An 11,057-nucleotide genomic window follows, 5' to 3' on the forward strand; every position below is an offset into this window, starting at 1 on the left:
ACAGTGTACAGTTTTCACATTGACTTGGATTCAGCTTAATAACGATGTATGCACTGTAAAAATTATTAGGCTGGTTAAACTTAAAATATTAAGTTCAATTGCTGCCTTAAAAACACAAGTAAATTCAACTTTGAGAACAGCTTTATTTCAACTCAGGAAGGTAAGTTATACTAGTTGCTTAATTAATGATCATTTATTGTTTGAACTCAACACTCTGAGTTGAAATAACTTACTACGTTACATAATGCATTAAGAAAACTTACTTTTTCTTGTCAAAGAAACCGACAATTATATGTTATTTCAACTCACAAAATTCAGTTATACTAGTTGTTAACTCATACATTTTTATTGTTTGAACCTGATAGTAGTTGAGACTACTAACTGTATTACATCTTCCATTTGAGAAAACATACAATTACACACCCTTTCAACTCAAATTTTCCAGTTTTACTAACTAACTATATTCATACTAATTGCCTTTTCAAGTTACATTAAATCATGTTTTAAGGCAGCAATTGAACTTATTATTGCAAATTAAGTAGACTAATGTTTTCAATTTGTATCCCATCTTGAATAATAATGGCAAGTTCACCAGTTTCCTAAAGGATTACACTGAATACACAACTCAACTTCAAACACATGTATTTTAATTACAATTTTAATTAATTTTGCAGAGATTTATATTACATATTAAACAAGAACCCCCTCCAAAGTGTGTTATAAAATTGATTAAAAAAATTACAGAATTACAGAAATTACACAACAATTGAAATCATCAGGTGGGTTATTTACAAGGCTTTTTAACAACAATAACTTTTGGCAGATGGCAAACATACAAAGCAGTCAGATCATATTCATACAAGTTTAACAAGAACTCCTCTTTCCTCTCTTCTTTTTTCTTTCTGCCTGCCTTCCTTCTTTACTTTATTCCCTTCTTCCCCTTTTTTCCCATCCCTCCCCCTCCCTCCTCTCCCTTCCTTCCTTCCTCCCCCCTCCCTCCTTCCTCCCTCTCCCCATCCCTCCTTCCTTCTTCCCTACCTCCCTCTCCCCTTCCCTTCTTCCTTCCTTCTAAAGTGTGTTATAAAATTGATAAACATGTTTACATCTGCCAGAGAACACAGAACAATTGAAATCAGGTGGGTTATTAACAATGCTTTTAAACAATAACTTTTGGCAGATGGCAAAAATACAAACCAGTCATATTCATACATGTTTACCAAGAACCCCTCCCTTTCTTCTTTTTCTCTTTCTGCCTGCCTTCCTTCTTTACTTCATTCCCTTCTTCTGAAGATGAAAACAGACAGATGTTAAAGTTTCTATCTCAAGATTCAGTTTCTCAAACCATGTACTCGGGCTGAGGCCTTGTCTGGTTTGATCCTCATAACAACTCTCTGCAGAAACTCAAAGGAATATTTCATGTCATTAGGATACTGCAGATTAACACTATAGATAACGCCCATAAGCATTGCAAAGCCATGTGCCACATCTTTGATGTTGTGAACAACAATAGTTTGCTCGACAACAACTGCCACATTAAAGATCTCATTGGGTATGGCCCGTTGTTCGCCTTCATAGCCAATGAGGATTCCGAGCTGCATCCCCTTAATAGCTTCATCCAGATTCTCAGCATGGGACTTGAAAAGCAGAAATGACATGACCATTTTCATCCGCAAGTACATCAGCTTTACAACATCATATCAATATCAAAGTTTGGAGAAAAAGAGCAGACCGATAGTGTTGAGGATGAGGCCAACAACAGAAGATATTTTAGCCAATTCTAACCACGTAAAAAGTATAAATGTCAGTTCAAGTACATACCATATTTAAATATTTTTTTAAATAAAAAAATATTCTTACATCACACATCCTGATGACATTAGATGGGTCTTCGCCTGTTATGTACAATGGCAGACCAAGCAAAGCAGCAACCCTTCTTCTCTCATTTGTGTCCTACAAAACAAAGAAACAGCAGTAAGATGAATGTTGTGACAACGTAACAAATGCTTTTCCATACTTTGTTGCTGCTTTGTAAGCCTCCAGCAGTCTTGGGACCAGACCATCAAGTCCTTCAATGAAAGTTTCCAGGAGGTCTAAGGTGATAATCCTCCTAAACTCTGCCACAATCTGAGGAGACAGACAGAAAATACTGATCAACATATTTCTCAATAGGACACAGTAAAGTGTCTGACATAACATGATTAACCCTTCGGTTGTCCTCAGGTCAAGGAAGGAAGGGAGAAAGAAGGAAGGAAGTAAAGAAAGGAAGGGAGTAAGGGAAGGAAGGAAATGAGTGAGGAAGGCAGTATGGAAGGAAGGGAGGACTGACCCCCAATTTCCACTGGATACGTCTCCGCTGCGTTGCGTCTCCGCCACGCCAGCGGAGCAAATACGTTTCACTTTAGTCAATGTGTCAATCTCCACCAGGTCCGCTGCGCTGCGTATCTGCTCCGTCCCAGCTCCGGCAGTCCGGCGCCCTCCGGCACAGATATGCAGGACTCCTATATCTGGCGGATGCCGGAGTGCGACACAGCAATTCAGCTGAATTTAGCACCGAGCAGACAGGAAGTCAAGCGCTAAAATAACAAACAGCATCCGGTTACCTTTCAAAATAAAACACTCGGTGTTGACACCAGTACATAAATCTCAAAAAAAGAGACAAACACAAGCTTTTCTGCTAATCCCTCGGTCGGGAACACTTCGTGTTTTTGATTTTAATAACACAGACCTATAACTGCGGTCGTGAGTGATCATGTGATTATCGCGGGAACTCCTCTGCCTCGTGAGCCAGCTGTCTACCGTACTGCGCCGCAGCGGACTCAAACCGCAACCGGTGGGGATTGCCGGACGGCGGACGGCGGAGCAAAACCGGATTGGAGCTGCAACGCAGCGGACACGTATCCAGTGGAAATTGGGGGTGAGTTGAAGTTTTCTCCTACTCCCCTACTGCCTCTGTCCAATCAGGTAAGAAGACATCACAAACATCATGCTCATGTCTGGATTCACAGATATAGAGCTGAATCTTGACAGTGTCAGAGCAACTGAAGGTAGCAGTTAGCCAACACAAGCATACATTTTTACTAAACGTAAAAAAAGAGTATCTCTCATATATAAGTATATATGATAATATGCATGTGTATGACTTGGGGTTTCACAATTGAAATTTGATCAAAATTGCAATACGACCTACTGCAATTTTATAACTACAGCAGATGAAAATTTGATGAGGACAAACTGTGTCAAAATAGCATTCTACATCTAATATTGTCATGTTCTGATGTCCTCAGGTCAAGGAAGGAAGTAAAGAAAGGAAGGGAATAAGTGAAGGAAGGAAGGAGGAAATAGAGTGAGGAAGGGAGTATGGAAGGAGGGGAGGAGGAAGGAAAAAGGGAAAGAAGGAGGAAGGAAGAAAAGGAGGATGGAAGGAACAGGTGGGGGCAGTTTGACCCCGGAGGACAATAGGAAGGTTAAAACTCTTTTTAAAATACAATTGCAGTCATGTGAATACCTGTCTCAACAGAGCTGGCCACCGGGAAATTACTTCTGTGATGAGTGGCTGATCTCTAATGATCTCCATTCTGCGCTGAGAAAACGTGGCAACCATCAGATTCTCCAACAGCTGTTGATCAGGGTCTCGTTTTTGCATTTCAGCCTCCATTATCTAGCGCTTCTCCTCCATGTTTTCAGGACACACTCCTTCAGGTGGATCAGGACAGTAATTCACCTCACCCTTTTTGGACTTCTTGACACATTTTCCCTTCGAGACTCCTCCATTTCTTTTGTTTATCACCACTTCAGGGCATCCTGCTGCACTCAACTTTTGCCGGTAGTTTCCAACCTTAAATTTCAGGCTGTGAAACCATGAATACCATCCCCTTTTAGACCCTGGCTCTCACAGACAGGGATGCTTCTCCACCAATGCTTTTGCGACATTCTTGTAGTGGTCCCACTCAGAATAAGCTGTGATCTTCGACATACTGTCTGCAAATATGTCAAGGATATCAGTCTTTAATCCTTTAGGAATCACCATCACAGAGGCATCCTTAATGTACCTGTAGTTTGCGTCTTTCAGTTGCAGCTCCACATCATGTGAGAACTTTGGAATTGGGAAAGGGTCAGGCCATTTGACCGAATCCCCACTACTGACAGAAGGAAGGCTGCTTGTGTCCAGTGTTGACTTTGAAAAGTCATCAGCTGTGAATACTACTTTTAAAGTTGCCCGCTCCACAGGAAGGTCTCTGATGTCCGTTAGGTTGCACAACTGATGATTAAAATCTGGATCTTCAAACTGCAAAATAAATCCCCCTGTAAGACCAAGGTTGGTCCTTAACACCTTGTATAGCTCCTCGACACTTGAGGGAGTCCCTTCAACTGAAAGACGCCTGATTTCAGTTGAAGGCTGACACGATGACACGCAGAAGCATTTTCGACAACTTTTACCTGAAAATGGAAAAAAAGTATGCACTTTAAGTAAAAACACCATAAACTATTTGTATCACTCATCACACACCTGTCCTTAAATTGTCCCTGTCTAGACTGCAGACAAAAGTTTACTAAATTATAATCCCTATTTCCCTTTAGAGCACATAATTGACTTCATAACCATGAATAGCACAGGGAATATAATGTTTCCATTTTGATTGAAACATTCCTATGTGGTCCTAAACCAGATACTGACCCCATTATATTTAGAAACTATACAAGATGAGATACTGGATTCACGAGAATGAGACTATGACACTAGTGTTAAGAATTATTTATTTATCTATTTCTTTATCTATCTATTTATTCATTTATCTATTTATTTATCTATATCTATTTATCTATATATATAAATATATATCAAAGAACTTATCAAAGATAAATCACTACTAGTATTTTAATATTTAATTCTATCATTAAGATCAGTGTAGGGCAAGGAAAATGACATGACTGAGTTGAAGTTATCTCCTTCTCCCCTACTGCCTCTGTCCAATCAGGTAAGCAGACATCACAAACATCATGCTCATGTCTGGATTCAGATAGAGCTGAATCTTGACAGTGTTAGAGCAGTTGAAGGTAGCAGTTAGCCAAAAGGAGCAACCCACTTAAAAAAGCTTCAAATTATGCCCTCAGTAATAAACATGATATTTAATTTATACATTTAAATCTGTCAATATAATAAACATAAAAAAGTGAGTGTATATGAGTATGTATGATAATATGAATGTGTATGACTTGGGGTTTCACAATTGAAATTTGATCAAAATTGCAATATGACCTACTGCAATTGTATAACTACAGCAGATGAAAATTTAAAAAGTACCTGTCAAAATGATCACAATAAGACATTTTTCAATATTATTCTGCCTTAATGAGTAATTACTTACAGGTTTATTTCAGTAAGAAGGTCTTGGTAGTGACCAGGAGGCAGCCTCGAATCAAGTATGACATCAGTGGCACGTAGTCATTGAGATCCTCTGGTTTCACCAACAGACACTCAGGATTCTTTTTCACAAGATGGTAACTCCACAGATGCTCCACATAGTACGCTGTAAAAGGTTCAATGACAAAGCAAACTTGACTATCCGACACAATGCATATTTCCAAAATCCTCCCAAAGTCCGGTAGTCCACTTGTGCTCCCAGCAGAAAGAATCATTCCCTTTGAATACTTTGTTCCATTTAAAAAGATGTGAGGGGTCAGTCCTAGTGTGTCAACATCACCAAATCTATTCAAGATGGCTTGTCTGAGACTTCTAAGACTTCGATGCACATATCAGACACCTTTGCAGTCTCAGTTTCAGGCTTGAAAATGCTTGGCATTTCAAGATAGTGTGCCAACATGAGTTGATGTCTTGAAGCAAGGGTAAGCAGAATGTTTTTAAAGTTGTTGGCATCCCCCACAACTTTTTTAAAGAAAGAATGTTTTGCCTCAAACCTTACTGTCCAAAATTCCGTTGGAGGTCCAAACTTTTGAATAAGATGTGGATAATGTTCAACAAAGTGATGTTTGGGAATCAACTTGTTTTCAGGGAAAACTGTCTGCAACAACTGTCTGTGGTCTGATATTTTTGCTTGTAAATAACAGAGTAAGCCTGGAGTGAAATATGGGGTCGACAATAACTTCACTAAGTCTTTGAGCTCAAGGAAACGCACAAGACTCCAATTTTCATGTCCATTACCGGCAGAGAGTCTTATTCCGCTGGAAAGTTGCTGGAATTTTCTGAGGGCGGTTTGTCTTGTCAGCGAACTTAAAAGGAAAGCCTTGTATTTCACTATTAAGTTCGTCTAATGTGAAATATTTCTTAGACATTAAATCTGCAAGACACAGACTTAGCTCTCTGGGTACAATGCCTTCCAGCACATCATGTAAAAAGTCAGGTGGAAAGCCTTGGCATGCATGAAAACCTATCAATCTGTTAAGAGGACATTCTCATTTCACACCATCAACAGACACATGTTCACCCTGTTTCAACACATTTACAGCTTCATCGTACAACTCTGGTGTTCGTAAAACAAAATTGCCACTTCTAACATCACAATACTGTATTTCCTCACGATTAACCAGACAAAACCTGCAAAATTTGTCCACATTAAAGGACTTCTGGAACCCACCTAAGGAGTGTGCAGCCAAGTTGTCAGCAGCCACATTACAAGCAAGTTTCTCAACAAACACACCAACAGTTTCTAGATATTGAATGTCTTTTATCAGTGGCTCCAAAACACTATTATACCCATAAATTTTGATATGCTCGGTCTTGCACAGTAAAGCTAGGTAAATTGATGACAGTGATGACTTGTATTTTCTTGGCAAATTGGCAATAACCGAATAAACACCTCGCCCATAAGTCGAACTGGATTTGGCCCCAGTAAGCCCCGCAACCCCCCACGGGGGGATAAAAGGCGGCAACATCCCGCAACCCTGACGGAAAAGCGGAAAAGAAAACGAACGAACGAACGAATAAACACCACAAACTTTGTGTTTTTTTCTGGAGGTGCCCAAGGGATTACATATTTCAAAATCGTCAATATACAAAGTATTACATAAACTAACATCTTCATGTGAAAGAATCTGGTTTCTTTTAAAGTAGTCACCATCCAGACATGATGTGAAATGTCCAGACTGTTCAGCTGGTTTGTTTACTCTCAACTCATGCAATACCTCCTCTCTTTTCAGAAGTTCAGAAAGTAATTTTAGAATTGGGACATAAACAACAGTATGAGACCTTTTTTGTCTACTCAAAACATACTCAACAGGCTCAACGACAGTAAAGTTATGTCTATAAAATGCCTGCCTTTTAAATTCTGTGCCAAGAGACCCCTCTCTCGAAAGTAAAGAAAGTGGGTTTGCACTCTGTAATGCTTCAGTCAATGAGGCCATTAATTCCTCAGATATGCAATTATGTTCCTTCAAAATATTTTCAACTGTCTGCCTAGTTATTTGTCCTGCACATTCACCAACATCATACAAGTCATCAACAACTTCTTGAGTTGCTGTCTGTGACACATGAAGGACTGCTTGCAGGCGAAGTAAAAGGGATGCAATCTCTCGAGTTCTCAAATGTCTCTTTAAATGAAGAACATATTGCTTTATGTTGGTTGGTGCGGAAAAAGTACAAAGTTCACAGCTTAGTTTAGCAATTTGATTTGATCCCTTTTTATGCTCCTTGATATGTTTTGCAAAATCCACATGGGATTTGAGCACAGTTAAGCTGGGGTAAATGCAGCTCTAGCCCCGTCTTCCAGGTCCATGTCCACCTTTGTAACGACTCACTATTATTCTTTCACTGTAAGTAACAAAACTGCAAAACTTACAACTCCACTTCATCCACAGTTCTAGCCAAACCTCAATAAATGGACCCGCAGCACCTAAAACACACAACATACATTGTTAGAGTATGGTATAAAAGCCTTAGTCATTTGAACTAGAAACATGAGCAAAAACAGTACAGGGATAGTTACATTTTTTTGAAGTGGGGTTGTATGAGGTTCTAATAGCCAACAAGGGTATTAGCGACAGTAGAGAACTATCTGCTCTCCCCCAGTACATCATACCAGCAAACAGTGCCGGACAGAGATACAGGCAATAAACAGCATTAATCAGTCCCACACGTGATACATACCACAGCGTACTTTCATTGCCTACAAGACGCCCCATCTCAAAATGAAATACCAGTTTAAGTGTATGCTATATGTAATTTTTTTTTCTAGTGCATCAACTGGTCGGACAAAAAGCAGTTTATCTGGAACAACCAACTCACGTAGCATACTCAGTGGCCATTTATACATCATACAACCACACTTAAAAAAAATTATACAACAAGTAGTTCCGACCAAGCAATCTGATTGGTCAACAAGACATTTAGACTGTGCTCAAATCAGCATGACAGCACACCTGAGTCATTACTCAAAATATTACTCCGTCAAGTCTGTGGCAACATTGTATTCATCTCCATGGCAACATAGTAACTATCAGAGCTGAAGTAGGAAACAGCGGCAAAATAGGCTACACAATGGATCGGTTTGTTGTTAATTTTGATTTATTTGCTTCAGTGTCTATCCGGCTGGGAGCGAGCGAGGAGCTTGAGATAAACATGCAGGAACAAGTTATCATCAAATGGGCACGCCACGACAGAGTGTCCCGTAAAATGATCAGGGCGATGGCGAAACAAATGTACGCCACCGTGAGTGACAGCAGAGATGAGGAGTTTGCCGCGAGTGCTGGTTGGCTGAATCGTTTCCACCGCCGCAACAACTTCACTTGCAGAAGACAAGTATTGCCCAGAAGGATGCCAGAGAATTCACAGAGAAGCTGGCGAAGTTTGTGACATTTTCATCATTGAGAGGAAGGAATTCAATGCCTGTCCCAAATAAACGCCAGGGGTCCGTTTCACAAACAGGTTAAGTGAAAACTCTGAGTCCGTTAACCCTGAAATGAGGGAAACTCTGAGTTTTCCATTTCACAAAGGGAGGTAACTCAAATCAGAGAAAGAGGGGTAACTCTAGCCTGTTTCACAGAGAGAGGTAACTTAAGCTCTCGGTCAGTTACCATGGTAACATACTGTCTGAACCTAACCTGGTCGGGACCAGGTTTTTCTCAACAAACCTCGAGTTTCTCTCTGTCTCCGCCCTCTTTCAGCCACACACGGTATTTGATTTCCTCATTCATTCAGTCATCAGGCGAGTTTTGGCGTAGTATAGTTCTGCCGTCTGTTTTTTGAGAAAATCATTGCAAAAATCAGTCAGTAGGCCTACATTAGAAATTATACTAGGTGGCGACTATTTTCACTACCATGGCATGTCCTGTTGATAATGATCCCGTGGATGAAGGTGCGCCATTACTGCGCAGAGAATTAAACATTCGTCGGGAGATGATTATCAGACCGCGCATAGATGTTCTTCCAGACAATTATCTTTTTGAGCGGTACCGTTTCACGTCACAGTCCATCATTTACATACACAACCTAATCCGTCCTTACATTTCCAACATTACCAACCGAAGTCATGCTCTCACATCCCAGCAGATATTGTGTGTTGCGCTGCGTTTCTTTTGCAAATGGGAGTTTTTTATACAACGTCGGAGATGCAGAGCACTTGAGCAAGGCAAGTGTATGCAGAGCGGTCAGAAAAGTGTGCCTCGCCCTGAAACAGCTCCTACCCATCTTTATCATTTTCAGCTCCTCTGCCTCCGTTAGAGGTGGCGGTGCTGGGCCACCACCCGTTATACGGGCATCTGCTTTCTTTCTGTTGGCTGAGTAGAAGTCTGTGTTAGTTTAGATAGGCTTAATTATTTAACAGAACATGATATAGACGAGAAGACATTTATGTGTGTGAAAACAGTTATGTTGGGGATAAAACAACTGTACAGTCAAACAGCCACTTAATATTTACTTTACAATGTAAAACATGATCAAAGTCAGGTACCCCCATGAGATTATGCCGAGGTCTAATGTTTTTATGTTTCATCTTAAGTTGCTGCCAAGTGCGCTTCTCCCCCGTGGGATTGCACCTAAATTAAATAAATTAATAGGCTACCACTCAAGCAGTTTCCCCCTGTAATATTATTGTGATTGCAAAGGACTACATTTAAACTTACGCATTGACCTGAGCAGCAATGTCTTGCCATGCCGTCTCCCTCTCTTTTGCTGCTGCAGCGGCGTTGCACTTCCTTCTAAAAACGTGCTCAAACTCACCGTATGAGCGCATTAATATTTCTATTTCCAGTGGAGTGAAAAACGTAGCCCTCCTCTTCCCTGTTACCATGGTGACTCGTTGATTCAGGGCTCCATTGATGCTGTCTTTTTATACTTGTGGTGCACGTGCTTAACTCCAGGTTAAACTACTCCGAGTTGATCAAACTAACTCAAATCAGCTGATCTGGAACCGAAAACTCAGAGTTTCCTATCTCAGAGTAGATCAACTCAGAGTTCAGGGTTAGACTCAGAGTTTGTTGACCCTGCTTTGTGAAACGGACCCTTGGTCTGTTATGTGATTGAAACAAATAAATGCCCCGGCTATTATTTATTTTCCCCTCGGTTTTCCCTTCACTCGCAAAAACTTTTAAATTTGAGAGCAAATTGTCAATCAACATTGATATATTTTGATTATACGTTTTATTTTTGTTGGTATTAGTTGTATAATCACAATATTACCCTCGAGGGTGTGCTTTAACGTCATTTGAGCACTTCAGCGCTGCTTGCGGACCGAGGCGCTGACCGCATCAGTTAGGATTACTTGAAAAGTACACAGTAAAAGTACTTCATATTATGCATGCAAGTAGTCTAGGAAGTACTAAGTTTAGCGGTATATGAATCATGGATTACTTATGGAAAATAAGCTTTTTATCAAAGTCAAAGTTGGGTGAAATATCCTTCACGACTAATTACTGACACAGAGCTTCGTGCGAAGCCGTTAAATTAGCTGGAGTAATGTTACAAACACAGCTTAAGCTACGGCTAACTGCCAACTCAACGGACGTCGCGCGCGCAGGCGCACAACACGGACCACGGCTAATTACTGACACGGAGCTTCGTGCGAAGCCGTTAAGTTAACTCAAGCAATATTACAAACAACACAGCT

At 40.4% G+C, this 11,057-nt stretch overlaps 1 long non-coding RNA gene across 2 annotated transcripts; it reads right to left on the minus strand.

Annotated features, from left to right (window-relative positions):
- Positions 1 to 1,067: 1,067 nt before the first annotated feature.
- Positions 1,068 to 6,345, minus strand: LOC115585326 (uncharacterized). Of its 2 annotated transcripts, XR_003984687.1 has the most exons (5): positions 5,367 to 6,345; positions 3,506 to 4,437; positions 2,015 to 2,124; positions 1,858 to 1,950; positions 1,068 to 1,634 (listed from the first exon to the last, which is right to left on the minus strand). It is a non-coding gene; the product is annotated as an uncharacterized LOC115585326 (long non-coding RNA). The 2 variants fall into 2 exon arrangements; XR_003984685.1 differs by having other exon boundaries at positions 1,858 to 2,124.
- Between the last annotated feature and the right edge of the window lie 4,712 nt (positions 6,346 to 11,057).

This window comes from Sparus aurata, chromosome 1 (assembly GCF_900880675.1).
Source record: "Sparus aurata chromosome 1, fSpaAur1.1, whole genome shotgun sequence".
NCBI lineage: Eukaryota > Metazoa > Chordata > Actinopteri > Spariformes > Sparidae > Sparus > Sparus aurata.